This window comes from Scyliorhinus canicula, chromosome 1 (genome assembly GCF_902713615.1).
Source record: "Scyliorhinus canicula chromosome 1, sScyCan1.1, whole genome shotgun sequence".
Lineage (NCBI taxonomy): Eukaryota > Metazoa > Chordata > Chondrichthyes > Carcharhiniformes > Scyliorhinidae > Scyliorhinus > Scyliorhinus canicula.
In genome coordinates, this window is record NC_052146.1 from 48263861 (window position 1) to 48286934 (window position 23074).

The 23074-nt window shown below is 47.5% G+C and overlaps 1 long non-coding RNA gene across 1 annotated transcript in view; it reads left to right on the plus strand.

Annotated features, from left to right (window-relative positions):
* The first annotated feature begins 7857 nt into the window (after positions 1-7857).
* Positions 7858-23074, plus strand: part of LOC119962369 — a 35167-nt gene continuing 19950 nt past the window's right edge. The window contains exons 1-2 of the long non-coding RNA XR_005459849.1: positions 7858-8128; positions 21516-21701. This is a non-coding gene — a long non-coding RNA (uncharacterized LOC119962369). The remainder of the gene's footprint in view (positions 8129-21515; positions 21702-23074) is intronic.

Below are 23074 nucleotides of genomic sequence, written 5' to 3' on the forward strand. Positions count from 1 at the left end.
AAGACACTGCTCCCATGCCCACATGTCTGTCCTAGGCCTGCTGCAATGTTCCATGAAGCTCAACGCAAACTGAAGGAACAGCATCTCATCTGCCGGTTAGGCACGCTAGAGCCTTCCGGTCTCAACAGCGAATTCAACAACTTCAGATAATTAGCACTACCCCACCTCGAACCCTTTGTTTTCATTCCATTTCATTTTTACTATCTTTTATCTTTTATTTCTTTCTTGTGTTTCTTTATATAGATTTCCCTCCCCACTCTTTCCCCATATCTTATGCCTCCATTCCTACCTTTTCTCCCCTTTGCTTCCCCCTCCCTCCCTTTTTCTCATTTTACCCCTCTTCCACCAATCCACCCCCCCCCCCCCCCCCACTCTTCCCACATCTACATCTGTCACCGCTTACCCTCTGATTTTAGTTTCTTTGCAGTTTGCCCTTTCACACCTTTTATTCTCTCTGGGGACTGCCATTAGCACTCTTTTCTCTTGCTTCCTGTGGCTATGAGTCATCTTTCATTCACTCACCCTACAGTCCAATTATCTCCCACTTTCCATGCATTTTAGCTTTGACAAAGAGTCATCTGGACTCGAAACGTTAGCTCTTTTCTCTCCTAACAGATGCTGCCAGACCTCCTGAGATTTTACAGCATTTTCTTTTTTGGTTTCATGAAAGTAAATTAGCGAGGAACATAAAAATGGACTGTAAAAGCTTTGATAGGAATGTAAAAGGAAAAGGTTTATTTAGTCAAATATGTGCTCAATAAAGGTAGAGAATGGAGAATTTATAATAATAATAAAAATAATAATTGCTTATTGCCACAAGTAGGCTTCAATGAAGTTACTGTGAAAAGCCCCTAGTCGCCACATTCCAGTGCCTGTTCGGGGAGGCCAGTAGAGGAATTGAACCCGTGCTGCCGGCCTTGTTCTGCATTACAAGCCAGCTGTTTAGCCCACTGTGCTAAACCAGGCCCATTATAATGGATAATAAGGAAATGGCACAGAAAATATACAAATACTTTGTCTGTTCTGACAAAGGAAGATGCAAAATATCTCCTTGAAATACGGGATTGGGGAGATTGTAAAAATAGATAAGTCCCCTGGGCCAGATGGGATTTATCCTAGGATTCTCTGGGAAGCCAGGGAGGAGATTGCAGAGCCTTTGTCCTTGATCTTTATGTCGTCTTTGTCGACAGGAATACTGCCGGAAGACTGGAGGATAGCAAATGTTGTCCCCTTGTTCAAGAAGGGGAGTAGAGACAACCCTGGTAATTATAGACCTGTGAGCCTTACTTCGATTGTGGGTAAAATGTTGGAAAAGGTTATAAGAGATAGGGTTTATAATCATCTTGAAAAGAACAAGTTGATTAGCGATAGTCAACACGGTTTTGTGAAGGGTAGGTCATGCCTCACAAACCTTATTGAGTTTTTTGAGAAGGTGACCAAACAGGTGGATGAGGGTAAAGCGGTTGATGTGGTGTATATGGATTTCAGTAAGGCGTTTGATAAGGTTCCCCACGGTAGGCTATTGCAGAAAATAAGGAAGTATGGGATTGAAGGTGATTTAGCGGTTTGGATCAGTAATTGGCTAGCTGAAAGAAGACAGAGGGTGGTGGTTGATGGCAAATGTTCATCCTGGAGTTCAGTTACTAGTGGTGTACCGCAAGGATCTGTTTTGGGGCCACTGCTGTTTGTCATTTTTATAAGTGACCTGGAAGAGGGTGTAGAAGGATGGGTTAGTAAATTTGCAGATGACACGAAGGTCGGTGGAGTTGTGGATAGTGCTGAAGGATGTTATAGGATACAGAGGGATATAGATAAGCTGCAGAGCTGGGCTGAGAGGTGGCAGATGGAGTTTAATGCGGAAAAGTGTGAGGTGGTTCACTTTGGAAGGAGTAACAGGAATGCAGAATACTGGGGTAATGGCACGATTCTTGGTAGTGTAGATGAACAGAGAGATCTCGGCATCCAGGTACATAAATCCCTGAAAGTTGCCACCCAGGTTAATAGGGCTGTTAAGAAGGCATATGGTGTGCTAGCCTTTATCAGTAGGGGGATTGAGTTTCGGAGCCACGAGGTCATGCTGCAGCTGTACATAACTCTGGTGCGGCCGCTCCTGGAGTACTGCGTGCAGTTCTGGTCACCACATTATAGGAAGGATGTGGAAGCTTTGGAAAGGGTTCAGAGGAGATTTACTAGGATGTTGCCTGGTATGGAGGGAAGATCTTACGAGGAAAGGCTCAGGGACTTGAGGTTTTTTTTCGTTAGAGAGGAGAAGGCTGAGAGGTGACTTAATAGAGACATATAAGATAGTCAGAGGGTTAGATAGGGTGGACAGTGAGAGTCTCTTTCCTCGGATGGTGATGACCAACACGAGGGGACATAGCTTTAAATTGAGGGGTGTTAGATATAGGACAGATGTCAGAGGCAGTTTCTTTACTCAGAGAGTAGTAGGGGTGTGGAACGCCCTGCCTGCAACAGTAGTAGACTCGCCAATTTTAAGGGCATTTAAGTGGTCACTGGATAGACATGAAAATGGGATAGTGTAGGTCAGATAGGCTTCAGATGGTTTCACAGGTCGGCGCAACATCGAAGGCCGAAGGGCCCGTACTGCGCTGTAATGTTCTATGTTCTATCGTTGAAAAAATTAGTATTAGCAAAAACGTAGTGTTGGGGAAATTAATGGGACTAAAAATTGATAAATCCCTTGGACCTGATGATCTACATCCCAGAGTGTTGAAAGAGGCGGCTGTAGAGATCGTGGGCGCGATTTAACTAAATGGGAACAAAGTCCCATAGCGAGTGAGTTTAGCATCATGTTTCCTGGCACTCAAAACGGCGAGAAACACCCTACTATTTAACACGCCATTGGTTAGATAGAGGGCCTCAGTGGGGAATGTGTGTCCGAGGCCACACATAGCCCGGTTTTCTGCACCGAGAGCCTCCACTCAGCGGATCTCCTCGGTGTAGCAAGAGATTGGGTCGCCATTTTGAAATGGCACCCGGACCTCTGGAGCCCCCGATGCAACCATGACCTTCCACAAGCCCCAGCCCACTGTGAGGGGTCCCCAGTCTCCCCTGCACCACTCCCAACACCCACGCAGACACCCCTGGCCTGATCACCGCTGCACACAAAATGCCAGCTTGGCACCACCAACCTGGTACCATGGCAGTTTCCCGACCAGTTGGCAGTGCTATCTCGGCACTCTGATACTGCTAGCCTGGCACCCTGACCGTGCAACCTGCATGCCATCCTGTCACTGTCAAGGTGCCCAGCTGGCACCAGCAGAGTGTACCACTCTGTCCAGAGGGCATGCACCTGGGGGCCTCCGATCCCACTGGAGATTCACACAAATTCCATTCCATCTGTTTCCAATTTGTGGAGTACTGAACAGTGCTCACCCGAGGTCTCCGCAAAATGAAGGGGAAAGAGTCTTTCAGTCTTTTCAGGTCCAGACAGAGCAACTGGAGAGAGGGATAATCACAGGTTAAAGAGGTGTGAATTATCTCAAGCCAGGACTGTTGGTAGGATTTTGGTAGGACCTGAAAAGACTTAATTACCTGAAAAGACTTGCATTCAAAGTATTGTCTTGCATCTTTGACTTTGTCTATATATATATGTTTCTGGGACCTACCTCTTCATTCACCTGAGGAAGGAGCAGTGCTCGAAAGCTAGTGATTCGAAACAAACCTGTTGGACTTTGACCTGGTGTTGTAAGACTTCTTACTGTATTCAATGATGGATGAAGACTTTTTAATGATTAAATTAGGAGAAAAGAGGGGATGGTGATGGATTGGTGCTTAAACTGCAAGAGACGGGAGTTCAAATCCCACCATCTCCATCTCAATTTTATTTTACATTTCTTCATCCATTAACCCAACCACATTTTATACAAAATACAGTTTCATTGATGTATCCATTGTCTCAAGAACCACAGGCCTAATATTTATCTCTTACCTCCCAATTTCAGCATAAAGCATTAATGCATCCAAAATGTTTTCTTATGCTCACTCTAATCATGTTTCAATTCTTGGTATTACTTAGCACAATATATTTCACCACATCGCATTACTTTCAAAATAGTTTTTGACATTCAAGAGGCTAGGCTTTCCGAGTACCCAAACCTATCAGGATTCCAGCACGTCTTCCTGGAACTGGGTCAAATTAGCTATGAATAATCACTGACATCTGATCGCCCAAGACAGTGAATAATATCATAAGTATTTATTACTTGTCACAATATCATAGTACTTGTTTTTCTCTGGCATTTTTTTTAATGAATGAAGGACGTAGCAGTTTTAAGTGCTGCAAGTGTTACAAGCAAAGCCTGGCTGTGCTTGCAAAGCCCCCACTGCTCTTCCTGCAGGCCCCCTTGTGCTATCAGGAATTACTGCCAGGCGCTTTAAAACACCCTAAAATAATCTGCACCTTGTGGTAGTCACCACTAACTGCATATTAGATGTATTAACTGTAAGTAACTGTATATTAGAGGTAGTATGGTAAGGCTCCTGTACTAGAGCCAGCGGGCAGCGTATAAATATGTGTGCTCACCAGAGCTGCTCCCATTCTGGCAGCAGCTGCAGGAGGCCACACACCTCAGCTCAATAAAGCCTTGATTATTCACTACTCTGGTCTTTGTAGTAACTGATAGTGCATCAATCTATTGAGCTGAGATTTTACAGCGATGGAACTTCGTATCAAGCCTAATCCCTGCAGCTGCACCCTCAAGCGGCCTTCCACCACTGGATAGCCTGCTTCGAAAGCTACCTCCGAACATCCGTTGAAGAACCCTCAGACGCACAGAAGCTCCAGGTACTTTACTCACGGGTGAGCTCTGATATTTTCCCCTTATCCGGGATGCGCCTACTTACACTGAAGCAATGGAACTCCTGAAAGGACATCACGTTCGGCCGGTTAACAAACTATGCCAGGCACCTCCTGTCCACGAGACAGCAACTCCCCAGTGAGTCCTTAGATGATTTCTGGTGTGCCCTGCACATCCTGGCGAGGAACTGTGACTGCCAGGCAGTTCCGGCAGTCGAGCATACAGAATTTTTAATCAGAGACACTTTTGTTACGGGAATGGGGTCGGCGTACATCCGCCAGCGCCTATTGGAAGGGGGTACGCTTGACCTAGCGGTAACCAGACAGCTCGCAAATTCATTAACAGTCGCCTCCCGTAACGTACAGTCATACGCCCCCGACCGCACAGAACCCTCATGGACATCACGGGCCCCACCAGCTACTGACCCCAGCCCACCCCAAGCCTGCGTCGGGCAGCAGCCAGCCAACCCCGGGGGGCCCAAATGCTACTTCTGCGGCAGACCAAACACCCCCGGTAGCGCTGCCCGGCGCTGAGTGCAACCTGCAAGACCTGCGGAAAGAAGGGACATTTTGCTGCTGTGTGCCAGGCCCGGTCAGTCGCCGCTGTTTCTGGCGTTCCTACACCACCCACATGCGGCCCGTGGGGTCCGCCATTTTCATCCCCGCAGACCACGTGCGGCCCGTGTGCGCCGCTTTCTTTTTTGCTACAGACCCGGTACGCCCCGAGGGCGCCGCCATCTTCGCCGTCATTTTGGACACGCCTCAGGACGCCTGCTCCTCGGGAAGCTTGTCTGGCCGCTCATTGCCTGCCACCACCGCTGACCAGCCCGGGGCCTACCAGCACCAGCCGCAGCTCGCCTCAATCACCCTCGACCAGTCCCGGCCTCAAAACCTCGCAAACGCGACGACTACGGTGAAAATCGATGGGCACCGCCGACGAGCCCGGGGCCTACCAGCACCAGCCGCAGATCGCCTCGATCAGTCCCGGCCTCACAACCTCGACGACTACGGTGAAAATCGATGGGTACAAGACTTCCTGCCTTCTTGACTCTGGGAGCACGGAAAGCTTCATCCACCCCACCATGGTAAGGCGCTGCTCCCTCGCGGTACACCCCATTACCAAGAGAATCTCCCTGGCCTCTGGATCCCATTCCGTGGAAATCCGGGGGTACTGCATTGCGACCCTCACCATCCAGGGGGTAGTGTTCAGCAACTTCCGACTCTACGTCCTCCCCAACCTCTGCGCTGCCCTGTTACTCGGTCTGGATTTCCAATGCAATCTCCAAAGTTTAACTTTAAAATTTGGCGGACCCCTACCACCTCTAACCGTTTCGGGCCTTAAGGTCGATCCACCATCCTTGTTTGCATACCTCAGCCCGGATTGAAAACCTGTCGCCACCAGGAGCAGACGGTAGAGCGCCCAGGACAGGACCTTCATCAGGTCGGAGGTCCAGCGGCTGCTACGGGAAGGCATCATTAAGGCCAGCAACAGCCTCTGGAGAGCCCAAGTGGTAGTGGTAAAGACTGGGGAGAAACAGAGGATGGTCTTCGACTACAGTCAGACCATCAATCGGTACACACAGCTCAACGCGTACCCCTTCCCACGCATATCTGATGTGGTCAACCAGATTGCACAGTACCGGGTCTTTTCTACAGTGGACCTGAAATCTGCCTACCACCAGCTCCCCATCCGCAAGGCGGACCGCAAATACACTGCGTTCGAAGCAGATGGCCGCCTCTATCATTTCCTTAGGGTTCCCTTCGGTGTCACTAATGGGATCTCGGTCTTCCAACGTGAGATGGACCGAATGGTTGACTGGTACAGACTGCGGGCCACCTTCCCGCACCTAGATAACACCACTATCTGCGGCCACGATTAGCAGGGACCATCACCACCGGGACCGAGGCGATCACATCGGAGGATCAAGACACCCGACCGACTGAACCTGTAAATTTTGTCTGAACTTGTAAATTTTGCCTGAACTGTAAATTTTTCCACCACCCCAGCTGGACTCTTTTTAACAGGGGGTGAATGTGACAGTCACCACTAACTGTATATTAGATGTAATAACTGTAAGTAACTGTATATTAGAGATAGTACGCTAAGGCTCCTGTACTAGAGGCACAGGGGTAAATCCCTGCCTGCTGGTAATTGATAGTGCATCACACCTCCAAGACTTCAAATGTAAAAATACATGCAATGCAAAATTAAATAAGAAAGATGTCCTCCTTCTGCAGTAGGGAAGGAATTGATCCGAGTTCTACAACAAAGATGGGTAGGTTCGGTGGATTCGCCATGCTAAATTGCCCCCCTTAGTTGTGGGGACAGAGTGGGGGGAGCGGAGGGCTCTTTCAGAGGGTGGGTGCGGTCTCGATGGACCAAACGGCCTCCACCTGCACAATAGTGATTCTCTGATTGTATTTAGTCTGATTTTGGTGTATGGATTTTCTCCCTTTGACACCACTCGCCCCGTCAGAGTTTGTCAGAAGTCAGTTCCGACCCCTTCTGCCATTCGGGGGTTAATTTTATTGAACAAAAGAGAAAAAAACGCTGTGATACATCAGCGAACAATTCTGCCCCTGGGGGGTTCTATTTTAAATTCTCCAACCGTGTGATTTTTCCCCCAGCCCACAATTTTATATTAGGACAGAAAACCCATGGGTGTAGCTGCTCCCGTCCACGACCCCGCCGTGTTTCCCCCTCGGAGCAGATTTAGCAGCCGGAGACGATGCGGGGAGTGGGGACATAGATCGAGAATGCTTGTCCTCAACGATATGAAGTTATATCGAAGCCCCCATGTTCGTCCGAAGCTGGGGGAATCGGGCTCCAGTGCATATTCCTTGGAAATCATTCGAGCCCTGGAAGTATTGGCACTATTTTGCGAGCCTCAGCACCGCTAAGAAGGATGAGGCCCGTGAGGGAGCGGTGACGCGGTCTCGGCCTGAAGAGGCCGCGGGGCTGCCGAGGCGGAGGGAGATGGGCAGGCGCCAGCCAGCGAGCGGCCGTTGGGACGTCTGCTGCGCTGCGCGTGTCGGCTGGAGGGGGTCGGTGCGCGCGGGGTCAGGGCCGGGGCGGCCGAGTCGCTCAGTGGCTTTGGGGAGGGGGAAGGTGCTGCAGTTGGGTGTGGAAAGCAGCTCAGCGCCTTCACTGTTTCCTCCTCCATCCCCGCGCCAAAGGGTCGCCCTTCCTGCGCTCGGACATTTTTGGAACCTGAAGCATTTTTTGTTCGCTGGAATTTCCTCGGCGGCAATTTTCCGCGCATGTTGTAAAGTCACTTGACCATGACTAATTGAATCTATTGTTTTAAGGTAACTTGCTAATTTACAATGTTTTTTTCACATTCCAGAACGGTCCCAAATTCAAACGAGGGAGTTGTTGCATTTCAGATTTCCATAAACGTCACACAATTTCTGCAGTGCGGCAAGGAGACCATTCGACCCATCCTGTCTGCACTGACCCTCTGAAAGAGCACTCCCCCTAGGCCCTGCCCTATCCCTGTAACCCCACCTAACATGGCACACCTTTGGACACCTAAGGGGCAATTTAGCAAAGTAATCCTAACATGTATATCTTTGGCCTATGGGAGGAAACTGGAGCAACTCTTCTTCAAAAGAAGCTTTGTCCTTGTGTATAAGGATAGATGTGGAGATGCTGGTGTTGGACTGGGATGGGCCAGGTGTTTGGACCTGTAAAGACTTAATTACCTGCAAAGACTCCCATTCCAAGTATCATCTTGTATGATTGACTTGGTCTATACATGTGTTTCTGGAACCCACCTCTTCACCTGGGGAAGGAGCTGGTCTGAAAGCTAGTGATTCAAAACAAACCAGTACGACTTTAATCTGGTGTAAGACTTCTCACTATCTAAGGCAGACACCTAAACTATATTTTTTTATTGTCTTAAAATCCCTTTAAATGTCAGACCTTTTTCATCATCATCATTCTCATTAGCTGTCAAATAGATTCCACTTTTAATTTTGCCCTGCTTTGTTCAACTGTTGCCCATCCTGTTCTTGGCTCTCCGTTCACTTCCACTGTAACCTGTCCTCAAACTGGGGCACATCGGCCTCCTCGAGTGGCCCTCCTCTTGCCCTATTTACTTTCTCATATCCAATCTGCACGTCACGTACATGTTCCTTTTCCTCAAAATATCCCACTAGGCTGTTTCCGTCGTCCTTTACTGTAATCTACCCATTTAAGTAATAGACTGCCTCTTGAGTCCTTCTAGCATCTGTGACCGTTTTCAATCTTTCCATGTTCAGAATCTGCACTGAGGGCTGTGCTATGTGGCTTTTCTTCATGCTGATGATTGCTTGTTGGAGTAATGGGCTCCGGGGTACTTTATTCTCCATGTTGGGTCACTGCAGCAGTGTAATATTTTTAATTATTCCGGCTGTATTTGTGGAAGGTGGGCAAGTGAAATCTGGTTGCCCTAATGACAGTGCTGTTACTTGGAGTTGTTTAAAACTGGTGAACGCAACCTTGCTCTCCCATCAATTCTGTCTTTTGTAACTTCTCACTATCTGTCCAGCAACCCCCCCCCCCCCCCTTCATTAGATTTTAAATTGGACTGACTATTGCTGCAATAAGTCTTCAAATAGATTCTCAAATTCTTGAAGCTACTGTAAATCTTGCTGCAGTTGCCTGTAAAACACAAACGATCCATTGTGTTGGGGCAAAATGGATTATTTAATCTGAACATATCTAACAATTCAAAACTTAATCTTGTAATTTCTGTAAAAATATAAATACATCTTCAGTGGTTAATTCTCTGCTAGTTTGCAAAGGGGTGGAGTAAAAGTCCTCAAGTGGATGTCATTACATCACCAGCCTTTTGTTTCAATCTAACTAACACAATTGGGGACCCATTTTATTGAACAATCCCTCCTTTACAACTTTTCTTCGCCCCAATCTCAGAATTTTTATTTTACACTGTTCCAATTCTGAGAGGAATAACTATTTGTATCTGACAAGAAGGTTCAACTCTAGGTCAATCCAACACTGGACTGGTCATAATAATTTCAAGTATCCCAGATTCCAATCAATCCTACCAATTAAAATGATCTAATTCTTGCATGCAAATTTGTATCTGGATTAAAATTCTCACGTACTTACCAAAAATATTCTGGAGTCATGATTCTGGCGAGTAAACATGAATCCAGGTTAATAACTTTTGAAAATAAAGTTTTGTTAATTAAACTTCTCTTTGTTAGCTGTTTAATTTAAGTCATTAAACTATGATCTCGAAATTACAATATCGACAGAAACGTTAAAGCTTGAAACAGATAGCATACAAACATCACCCACAAGCTAACAGAAAAAAATAGAATGTGCTTTAAAACGTAAATAACCAAAGTGAACTGCATAAATACCTTGTGGTGCTGTTTTAAATTTCCAAAATGCTTGTGATTTTAAAAACTCAAGGGGAGCAGCGGTGACACAGTGGTCAGCACTGCTGCCTCACAACAAGAGGACCCGGTTCCGGGATTGGACAGGGGTCGCTGCACTAGCTAACTAAAGTTGGCGAGTGAATGGGAGTGTGGTGGGGGGAGGGGCATTGGTCATTGGAGCCTGATTGAGTCGGTTTCAATGAACCTGAGAGGTGTGAATAGTGGGGGGAGAAGATTGATATCGGTTGAGGTGTTGACTGGGGGGATTCTTGGGGGGCTGGGGTGGTCAATGGTAACAAAAAGATGGAGTGGGTCCGGCAGGATGGGTTGGGGCCTATGGTGATGGTGGATAGGAGAGGCCGGGCTGGGGGGAGAAGAGACCCTTGGTCAGAATGGTGATGTGGAACGTGAGGAGGTTAGGACTGGTGAAGAGAGCAAGACCTTTTATGCATTTCAAGAGTCTGAAAGCCGATGTGATGCTACAAGCAACCCATCTGAGGGTGAAGGATCAGATGAGCCCGAGTGGGTGTTTCGTTCGGGGTTTCATAGTAGGGTTCGGGAGGTGGCGATTTTGGTAGACTGGTGAGGTTTCAGTTGGAGAAGATGGTGGCGGCTGCCTCGGAAAGACAGCCAGCATAATTCAGGACCCTATGCACCCTGGACATACTCTCTTCCACCTTTCGTCAGGAAAAAGATACCAAAGTTTGAGGTCACGTGCCAACTGACTCAAGAACAGCTTCTTCCCTACTGCCATCAGACTTTTGAATGGACCTACCTCATATTAAGTTGATCTTTTCTCTACACCTTGCTGTAATTGTAACATTATATTCTGCAGTCTCCCCTTCCTTCCCTATGTACGGTCTGCATTGTTTGTACAGCATGCAAGAAACAATACTTTTCACCGAATACTAATACATGTGACAGTAATAAATCAAATCAAAAATCAGGGATGTGGGTACATGATCGTTACGTATACGTTGGAGGGGAGGCTGGTGGCATTGATAAGTGTATGTGCCACCAATTGGGATGATGTGGGGTTTGTGAAGAGAACTTTTGAGTGCCAATCCGGAAATGGATAACCATGAGTTGGTAGTAGTGGTGGGGTGGTTGGAACACAGTACTGGAGCCGAGGGTGGACAGGTCCCAGACGTTCTCGCTGACGCTCAGGATTGGGGGGGAGGTGCGAAGGTATTGGCAGGTCTCATGAGGGAGGGGGGGGGGGGGGGGGGGGGACTGGACCTGTGGAGATTTTTACACCAAGGGACCGGGAGTATTGATTTTTCTCCCTGGTACAGACGGTGTTCTCAGGGATTGACTTTTTTTGTGGTGGAAAAGGTGCTGTTGTCCGGTGTTAGGAATATTCAGCAATTATGATAATGGATCACGCTCTGCATTGGACGTGGTATTGGAGAAGGGGGCAGCCCAGAACCTGGGGTCGAGGATGGATATGGTGTTGGCGGACCAGAGTTTCAACGACAAGATTGGGAAGATGATTAAGCTGTATGCGGGGTTCAACTGCATGGGGGAGGTTTCGCCTTTGGTGGTTTGGGAGGCTCTGAAGGTGGTGGTGGGGGGCGGGAGGTAATGTTGTTTGAGGAAAAGGTGGAGAGGGAGGAGAGCCAGCGATTGATAGAAGAGATTTTAGACGTGGATGGGAGGTGATGGGAGACTTGGATCCAAGGTTCCTGGCAAAAAGGAAGGAGTTTCAGGCGAGGTTTGACCTATTGTCGAAGGGGAAAGCGATGTGTCAGTTGAGAAAGGCAAGGGAGCTGAGTTCAGGGAGAAGGCAGGGCTTATGCTGGCAGGTCGGCTTCATAGGGAAGCAACGGTGAGGGAAATAGTTTGGGTGCAGGACAAGACAGGGGAGTTGTTGGTGGCTCGGAAAAAGATTAATAAGGTGCCTGAAGATTCTTATAGGGACCTGGATAATTCGGAGCCACCAGAGGATGAGGGGGAGATTAGGGAGTTTCTGGGCAGGTTAGAGTGCCCGAGGTTGGGTGAGGTGGAGCGGGCAGTGCTGGAGGAGACAATGGGGGTTGAGGATGTGAAGGTGGCAATTGGGAGGATGAAGGCACAGGAGGCAACAGGGCCAGATTTGTTTCCGGTCGAATTTTATAGAAGATTTAAGGCGAGACTAGCGCTGTTGATGGTGGAAATGTTCGAGGACGTGATGCAAAGGGGTGTCTTGCCACAAATGTTGGTGCAGGCCTCCATATTATTATTATTATTATCTTGTTGTTGCTGAAGGACAAGGATCCGGTGGAGTGTGGGTCAAACAGGCCCATATCACTGCAGAATGTGGACACCAAGATATTGGCAAAGGTGTTGGTGTTAAGGTTGGAGGGGTGCCTTCTGCAGGTGATTGGGGAGGACCAGACTGGGTTCGTAAAGAGAAGAAAGTTGTCTTTGAATGTGAGAAGGCTGTTGAATTTGGTGCTTCCTCCGGCAGACGGAAGGGAGACGGAGATGGTGGCGGCGTTAGGTGTGGACAAGCCTTTTGATCAGGTGGAGTGGAATTATTTGATGGTGGTGTTGGAGAAATTTGGGATTGTGCCGAAGTTTGTGGCGTGGGTGTTTCTGTTTTATAAGGTGAGCGGGTACACAAACAATATGAATTCAGGGTACTTTGCATTGCATTGGGGTACAAGGCAGGGATGCCATACATTCCCCCTTCTCTTTGCATTGGATATAGACCCCTTGGCCATTATGCTGAGGAGCTCAGGGTTGTGGAAGGGGATAGTGATGGGGGGGTGGAGCACAGGGTATTCTTGTATGCTGATGATTTTTTTGTTGTATATTTTGGAGCCAAGCTCTTTGGCAGGGAGCATAATGGCGTTGCTTCAGAGATTTGGGACATTGTCAGGGTACAAGTTGAATTTAGGGAAAAGCGAGTTCCTTATGGTCTCTCCAGGAGTAGGAGTGGGATTGGGGCGGCTGCCATTTCATCTGGCAGCGTCTCACTTTAGGTATTTGGGGGTGCAGATGGCCTGGGATTGGGCAGATCTCAGGAAGTTCAATTTCACTAGCTTGGTGGGGAGGATGAAGGCTGACTTCTTGAGATGGGACAATCTTCCCCTGTCGTTGGCGGGCTGGGTAAACGCAGTAAAGGTGAATTTGTTTTGCGATTCTTGTTTCTGTTTCAGTACCTGCCGGTCATTTTCCCTAAAGTTTCATTTGTTTCAGCCTGATCTTTTTTGCTTGGGTGGGAAAAGTGGCTGGGATTAGAAAGGTGATATTGCAGAGGGGACGGCAAGGCATCCCAAATTTGATATATTACGACACGGCGGTGAATGCAGGGAAGGTTCAGGGCTGGAATAGGGAGGTGGGGGCTTTGTGGGTAAGGATGGAGGCAGGCTCCAGTAGGGGGTCGGGGTTGCGGGTACTGGCAATGGTGCCACTGCTGATGGCTCCAGGGATGTATTCTGTGAGTCCAGTGGTAGTGGCTATGTTGAAAATTTGGAGGAAGTTTAGGCAGCATTTTAGGATGAGAGCTGGGTCGGGGGATGGCGATTAGGGGGAATCATGGGGTGAGATGGGGAGGATGGATACCAGATTCCGGGGATAGGAAGAGAGAGGGATCAAAGAAATAAAGGAGCTGTTTCTGGGAGGGCGATTTGCGAGTTTGGGCTGGCGCGGGGTGAAGGCTTTGGGTATATGCAGGTGAGGGACTTTGCGAGGACAGTCTTCCCAAACTTCCCTTGTTGGAGGCGGTGCTATCAGTGGAGGGGTTGGAGAGGGGGGTTGTCTCAGCCATTTACGGGAGGATTTTGGAGGAAGATGGTGTGTCCATGGAGGGGGTTAAGGCGAAGTGGGAGGAAAAGTTGGGGGCGGCGCTGGAGGGGGGATTGTGGGGTGAGGTGCTGCGGAGGGTAAACGCCTCAATCTTGCGGGTGAGGCTGGGGCTGATAGAGCTTAAGGTAGTCTATACGGTGCACCTTACAAAGTCTAGGATGAGCCGGCTGTTCAAAGGGGTGTGAGCGATCGGGGGGCCCTGCGAACCATGTGCATGTGCTTTGGGCCTGCCCGAAGCTGGAAATGTTTAGTAGAATGGTGTTCAGCATTATTTTGGGGATTCTACCTGAGGAGGTGGCGCCCGGATCCCTGGAAGCCATATTCGGAATGTCGGACTGGCCAGAGCTGCAGGTGGGGGTGGATGTTTTAGCCTTCGCCTCGCTGATTGCTCGAGGCGGGTCTTGTTTATGTGGAGGTCAACTTCTGCACCCTGTGCCTTGGCATGGCGGGGTTCCTGCTGGATCTTTTGGCCCTGGAAACAGTGAAATTTGCTCTAAGGGGACAAGTGATTGGTTCTACAATAGTTAAGGTTTGTTATTTCGAACTTTGGGTGTTGGTTGTTGTTGACTTCTGGGGGAGGGTGAGGTGGGCGACTTAATGGGTTGGGGGTATTTGTGGGTTTCTTGTAAATTATAAAAATTTGTGGAATTGAAGTACTTTTTTAAAAAAAAAGTCTAAGTTCTGGTTTGTTCCATGGTCAAGGGCAGAAGGATGTGACTGTGGTGATCAGGAAGGTAGACGTGGAAGGGTGTTATCCTTCGCATTAGAACATAGAACGATACAGCACAGTACAGGCCCTTCGGCCCTCGATGTTGCACTGACATGGAAAAAATCTAAAGGCCATCTAACCTACACTATGCCCTTATCATCCATATGCTTATCCAATAAATTTTTAAATGCCCTCAATGTTGGCGTGTTCACTACTGTTGCAGGTAGGGCATTCCACGGCCTCACCACTCTTTGCGTAAAAAACCCACCTCTGACCTCTGTCCTATATCTATTACCCCTCAATTTAAGGCTATGTCCCCTCGTGCTAGCCACCTCCATCCGCGGGAGAAGGCTCTCGCTGTCCACCCTATCTAACCCTCTGATCATTTTGTATGCCTCTATTAAGTCACCTCTTAACCTTCTTCTCTCTAACGAAAACAACCTCAAGTCCATCAGCCTTTCCTCATAAGATTTTCACTCCATACCAGGCAACATCCTGGTAAATCTCCTCTGCACCCGTTCCAAAGCTTCCACGTCCTTCCTATAATGAGGCGACCAGAACTGTACGCAATACTCCAAATGCGGCCGTACTAGAGTTTTGTACAACTGCAACATGACCTCATGGCTCCGGAACTCAATCCCTCTACCAATAAAGGCCAACACACCATAGGCCTTCTTCACAACCCTATCAACCTGGGTGGCAACTTTCAGGGATCTATGTACATGGACACCGAGATCCCTCTGCTCATCCAAACTACCAAGAATTTTACCATTAGCCAAATATTCCGCATTTCTGTTATTCTTTCCAAAGTGAATCACCTCACACTTCTCCACATTAAACTCCATTTGCCACCTCTCAGCCCAGCTCTGCAGCTTATCTATGTCCCTCTGTAACCTGCAACATCCTTCCGCACTGTTTACAACTCCACCGACTTTAGTGTCGTCTGCAAATTTACTCACCCATCCTTCTGCGCCCTCCTCTAGGTCATTTATAAAAATGACAAACAGTAACGGCCCCAGAACAGATCCTTGTGGTACGCCACTCGTAACTGAACTCCATTCTGAACATTTCCCATCAACTACCACTCTCTGTCTTCTTTCAACTAGCCAATTTCTGATCCACATCTCTAAATCACCCTCAATCCCCAGCCTCCGTATTTTCTGCAATAGCCGACTGTGGGGAACCTTATCAAACGCTTTACTGAAATCCATATACACCACATCAACTGCTCTACCCTCGTCTACCTCTTCAGTCACCTTCTCAAAGAACTCGATAAGGTTTGTGAGGCATGACCTACCCTTCACAAAACCATGCTGACTGTCCCTAATCATATTATTCCTATCTAGATGATTATAAATCGTATCTTTTATAATCCTCTCCAAGACTTTACCCACCACAGACGTTAGGCTCACCGGCCTATAGTTACCGGGGTTATCTCTACTCCCCTTCTTGAACAAAGGGACCACATTTGCTATCCTCCAGTCCTCTGGCACTATTCCTGTAGCCAATGATGACCTAAAAGTCAAAGCCAAAGGCTCAGCAATCTCTTCCCTGGCTTCCCAGAGAATCCTAGGATAAATCCCATCCGGCCCCGGGGACTTATCTATTTTCACCTTGTCCAGAATTGCCAACACTTCTTCCCTACGCACCTCAATGCCATCTATTCTAATAGCCTGGGTCTCAGCATTCTCCTCCACAATATTATCTTTTTCTTGAGTGAATACTGACGAAAAGTATTCATTTAGTATCTCGCTTATCTCCTCAGCCTCCACACACAACTTCCCACCACTGTCCTTGACTGGCCCTACTCTTACCCTAGTCATTCTTTTATTCCTGACATACCTATAGAAAGCTTTTGGGTTTTCCTTGATCCTACCTGCCAAAGACTTCTCATGTCCCCTCCTTGCTCGTCTCAGCTCTCTCTTTAGATCCTTCCTCGCTTCCTTGTAACTATCAAGCGCCCCAACTGAAACTTCACGCCTCATCTTCACATAGGCCTCCTTCTTCCTCTTAACAAGAGATTCCACTTCTTTGGTAAACCACGGTTCCCTCGCTCGACCCCTTCCTCCCTGCCTGACTGGTACGTACTTATCAAGAACATGCAATAGCTGTTCCTTGAACAAGCTCCACATATCCAGTGTGCCCAACCCTTGCAGCCTACTTCTCCAACCAACACATCCTAAGTCATGTCTAATGGCATCATAATTGCCCTTCCCCCAGCTATAACTCTTGCCCTGCGAGGTATACTTATCCCTTTCCATCACTAACGTAAAGGTCACCGAATTGTGGTCACTGTTTCCAAAGTGCTCACCTACCTCCAGATCTAACACCTGGCCTGGTTCATTACCCAAAACCAAATCCAATGTGGCCTCGCTTCTTGTTGGCCTGTCAACATATTGTGTCAGGAAACCCTCCTGCACACATTGTACAAAGAATGACCCATCTAATGTTCTCGAACTATATCTTTTCCAGTCAATATTTGGAAAGTTAAAGTCTCCCATAACAACTACCCTGTTACTTTCGCTCTTTTCCAGAATCATCTTCGCCATCCTTTCCTCTACATCCCTAGAACTATTAGGTGGCCTATAGAAAACTCCCAACAGGGTGACCTCTCCTTTCCTGTTTCTAACCTCAGCCCATACTACCTCAGAAGAAGAGTCCCCATCTAGCATCCTTTCCGCCACCGTAATACTGTCCTTGACTAGCAGCGCCACACCTCCCCCTCTTTTGCCCCCTTCTCTGAGCTTACTAAAACACCTAAACCCCGGAACCTGCAACAACCATTCCTGTCCCTGCTCTATCCATGTCTCTGAAATGGCCACAACATCGAAGTCCCAGGTACCAACCCATGCTGCCAATTCCCCTACCTTATTTCGTATACTCCTGGCATTGAAGTAGACACACTTCAAACCACCGACCTGAACACTGGCACCCTCCTGCGAAGTCAAATCTGTGCTCCTGACCTCTATACTCTCAATCTCCCGTACCCCAAAACTACAATCCAGGTTCCCATGCCCCTGCTGAATTAGTTTAAATTCATTGTCCACCAGGTTTGAGGTTCTTGTCTGATTGAGACCAAGTCTGCAGGGGGGCGGGGGTGGTTTGAACAAAGTGACCATGGCAGTGTTATACAGGAGGCCGTTCAAGCTGGGTGAGTGGATCGGAATGTAGCAGTAGTACAGGACAATATAGTCCGTGAATAGACATAGGCTACAGAGAACTAGGCTACAGAGAACTATCAGGTTTGCTGAAAACACACAAACGGCACAAACAGATGTCTACTTATGTGTGTGAATTATTTTGCCAAGTGTACAGAGTTGCTGCGACTGGGCGGGTGCATTATACCCGACCAGTTACATTATTTGATGTTGTACTTCTCTCGTGTTGTTCCTGTTTTAAAAAAAAAATTCTCTCCTTTTGTGATTTGTGTGTGTGTACCCTTCCTTTCTATATAGATATATATATTATATCCTGTGTAGATAACGGCAAATATACTTCGTTCAAATATCCAATAAAAATCATTTAGAAAAACAAAGTTTGCTGAAAACAAACCTTTTATTTTTATAAAATTGATTTTTAAAATCAATTCAATTCAAACTTTTTTCCAATTAAGGGGCAATTTAGCATGGTCAATCCACCTACCCTGCACATCTTTGGGTTGTGGTGGTGAGACCCACGCAGACACGGGAGGATGCGCAAAATGCACACAGACAGTGACCAGGGCCGTGATCGAACCCGGGTCCTCGGCGCCATGAGGCAGCAGTGCTAACCACAAAATTGAAATTCTAAATACAGTGAGTCCTTGCTTTAATGTGAAGATGTCGGCGTTGGACTGGGGTGAGCACAGTAACAAGTCTAACAACACCAGGTTAAAGTCCAATAGGTTTGTTTTAAATCACTAGCTTTTGGAGCACTGCTCCTTCCTCAGGTGAATGAAGAGATATGTTCCAGAAACATATATAGACAAAGTCAAAGATGCAAGACGATACTTTGAATGCGAGCATCTGCATGTAATTAAGTCTTTACAGAGCCAGAGAGAGGGGTTAGGTTAAAGAGGTGTGAATTATCTCAAGCCAGGGCAGTTGGTCGGATTTCGCAAGCCCAGGCCAGATGGTGGGGGATGAATGTAATGCAACACGAATCCAAGGTCCGGTTGAGGCTGTACTCATGTGTGCGGAACTTGGCTATAAGTTTCTGCTCGGCGATTTTGCATTGTCGTGCATCCTGAAGGGCGCCTTGGAGAACACTTACCCGGAGATCAGAGGCTGAATGACCTTGGCTGCTTAAGTGTTCCCCGACTGGAAGGGAACATTCCTGCCTGCGATTGTCGCGCGATGTCCATTCATCCGTTGTCGCAGTTTGCATGGTCTCGCCAACGTACCATGCTTTGGGATATCCTTTCCTGCAGCGTATGAGGTCGACAACATTGGCTGAGTCGCACGAGAATGTACCGCGTACCTGGAACACTACATACAGTTACCCGCAGATCCGACTAAGGAACACCCGCCAACTCAACAGACTGATCAAGACCTTGGATCCAGACCTTCAGAGCACCTTGTGTGCTCTCATCCCACGTTGGAGATCTCCATTGCCTCCCGAAAATACACAAGGCCAACACACGAGGCCGTCCTACTGTATCAGACAATGGGACCCTGTGTGAGAATCTCTCTGGCTACATCGAGGGTATCTTGAAACCCATCGTATAAGGAACTCCCAGCTTCTGTCGTGACACGACGGACCTCCGACAGAAACTCCGTACCCATGGACCAGTTGAACCGGGAACATTCCTCGTCACAATGGACGTCTCGGCACTCTACACCAGCATCCCCCATGACGACGGCATTGCTGCAACAGCCTCAGTGCTCAACACCGACAACTGCCAATTTCCAGACGCAATTCTGCAACTCATCCGCTTAATTCTGGATCACACGTCTTCACCTTCGACAACAAGTTCTTCATCCAGATGTATGGAATAGCCATGGGGACAAAATTCGCACCTCAATATGCCAACATCTTCATGCACAAGTTTGAACAAGACCTCGTCACTGCACAGGACCTTCAACCGACATTATACACCAGATACAGCAATGACATTTTTTTCCTTTGGATCCACGGCGAAGAATCACTGAAACGACTACATCATGACATCAATAAGTCCTATCCCACCATCAGACTTACCATGGACTCCTCTCCAAAATCGGTTGCATTCTTGGACACACTCATCTCTATCAAGGGCGGTCACCTCGGCACTTCGCTTTACCGCAAGCCCACAGATAACCTCACACAGGATCTGCTCAGACAAGGAGGAGGGTAACAAACATCTACAGACGCTGAAAGGTGCCCTTGTACGAAAGGGATATGGCGCTCGACTCATTGATCGACAGTTCCACCGCTCCAACCTCCTCAGAAGACAAACATGGGACACAACCAACAGAGTACCCTTTGTCATCCAGTACTTCCCTGGAGCGGAGAATCTATGACATCTTCTTTGCTACCTTCAACACGTCATCGATGAAGATGAACATCTTGCCAAGGTCATCTCCACACCCCCACTACTTGCCTTCAAACAACCGCGCAACCTCAAACAAACCATTGTTTGCAGCAAACTACCCAGCTTTCAGAACAGTGACCACAACACCACATAACCCTGCCATGGCAATCTCTGCAAGACGTGCCAGATCGTTGACATGGGTACCACCATAACACGGGTAAGCGTTCTCCAAGCGTTCTTCAGGATGTACGACAACACAAAATCGCTGAGCAGAAACTTACAGCCAAGTTCCGCAAACATGAGTACGGCCTCAACCGGGACCTTGGATTCATGTTGCATTACATTCATCCCCCATAATCTGGCCTGGGCTTGCGAAATCCGACCAACTGTCCTGGCTTGAGACAATTCACACCTCTTTAACCTGGGGTTACACCACTCTCTGGCTCTGTAAAGACTTAATTACCTGCAAATGCTCGCTTTCAAAATATCGTCTTGCATCTTTGACTTTGTCTATATATATGTTTCTGGAACATATCTCTTCATTCACCTGATGAAGGAGCAGTGCTCCGAAAGCGAGTGATTTAAAAAAATATATAAATTTGGAGTACCCAATTAATTTTTTCCAATTAAGGGGCAATTTAATGTGGCCAATCCACCTATCCTGCACATCTTTGGGTTGTGGGGGTGAAACCCACACAAACATAGGGAGAATGTGCAAACTCCACACGGACAGTGACCCAGAATCGAACCTGGGATCTCGGGGCCATGAGACAGCAGGGCTAACCCACTGCGGCACCGTGCTGCCCAGAAAGCTAGTGATTTGAAACAAATCTGTTGGACTTTAACCTGGTGTTAGATAGAACAGTACAGCACAGAACAGGCCCTTCGGCCCTCGATGTTGTGCCGAGCAATGATCACCCCACTCAAACCCACGCACCCACCCTATACCCGTAACCCAACAACCCCCCCTTTAACCTTACTTTTTAGGACACTACGGGCAATTTAGCATAGCCAATCCACCTAACCCGCACATCTTTGGACTGTGGGAGTTGTAAGACTTCTTACTGTCCTTGCTTTAAGTCACCCTGTTTAATATATTTTTGTTCTACAATCATTTATTCATTAATGCCTGTTTTTCTGACTTATTTGGGGTTTTTCATTTGTCATCATTGACATGTTGTGCATCATCCTAGTTGTGTTCCATGTCATCATCAACTTTGATCTGGCATTGTGTCCTGTGACCTGATTAACACCATTGTGAAAAAAGTGATATGTTTATTTACATTCATGTTTTTTTTTTAAATATGCTGCAGCCAAGTTCTGAAGAAAATATATCCAAACCAGCAGGAAGTTTGAGCTGCTCATTTTTGTGATGAAAAGACCCATGGCATGGCTCTGCAAGATGATTTTAATTTTGGAATTCCAGGTGTGCCTGCTGTGGGTGTGTGACAGAGGCCATTTTAAAGTCGGTTAGAGACAGCATTTGCTACAATACACAGGTAAAATGACTTTCCTCATCGCGGGGCTTGTTTGGGTTAGAAATACAGGACGGCAGGGCGGCATGGTGCGGTTAGCACTGGTGCTGAGGACCTTTTTAAAAAATAAATTTAGAGTACCCAATTCATTTTTTCCAATTAAGGGGCAATTTAGCGTGGCCAATCCATCTAGCTTGCATATTTTTTGGGTTGTGGGGGCGAAACCCACGCAAACACGGGGACAATGTGCAAACTCCACACGGACAGTGACCCAGAGCCGGGATCAAACCTGGGACTTTGGCGCCATGAGGTCGCAGTGCTAACCCTCTGCGCCACTGTGCTGCCCAGTGCTGAGGACCTGAGGTCACTGTCCGTGTGCAGTTTACACATTCTCCAGTGCCTGCTTGGGTCTCAGCCCCACAACCCAAATATGTGCATGGCAGGTCGATTGGCCACATTAAATTGTCCCTTAATTGGAAAAATGAAAAATAATACAGGACGACACATTACTTATTCTTCACCATGCTGACTCTGCAATCACCTGATTAATTATGGACCCCCAATCTGGCCTTTGCTTTATGATTGCAGCAGGTGAGACTGGGGGGTGGGGGGCATTTTCAGGTTGCTTGTTTCAGGCTTGGGATGAGTGCTGCAATACCTCGGAATCACTCTTAAATATGAGTCCAAAACACCCAGTAGGTGGAGCTAGTGAGTCTGCTGATGCCAAGAAGCCGACATGCCCAGCATTGGTGCTAAATCACTCCAAGCCTCCTCCCTGTGGAGGTCAAACATCTCCACCAACTTGACCAAAATGACAGAAGTTTCATTTGGATAACACCAAACAGAAATATCATTGGGAATATATAAGAGGCTCGGTCAAAGAGACAGAGTGTAAAAACCGCTAAGCAACTTCTCTAACTGACGCTTTAAACACCTGTCCACATGTGGCACAGCCTGAAGACTGCTCAATGCACAATCAGCCATCTATGAATCCATTGAGCGGCATTGGAAGCAATTTCCAGAAAGTAATTTCCAAACTGAGGAACAGTTTAGGAGAGACCGGTAAGTGTTAGCTATTTGTCCAATATTTCTTTTATATTTAGTGATTTTTTTTTTGTAAGTGCACAGTTCTGCTGCACGTGGATGCTCCAGTATTGCAACTTGTACATTGGGTCTTCCACCACCCGGGGGAAAAAACAGGAAATTAACTCTGTTTTTAACATTGGTTCCTATGGCTTTGTTGGGATTTTCAGAAATACAAGCACAACGTGCGGATTTACTGTGTGAAATAATAGATATCCAAGTACAAGGGAACAGTTTCTAAATGTCTGGAGCCTGATGTTTCTCATGTATGACATCTAAGGGGCATAGTGGGTAGCACTGGGACAATGGTGCTG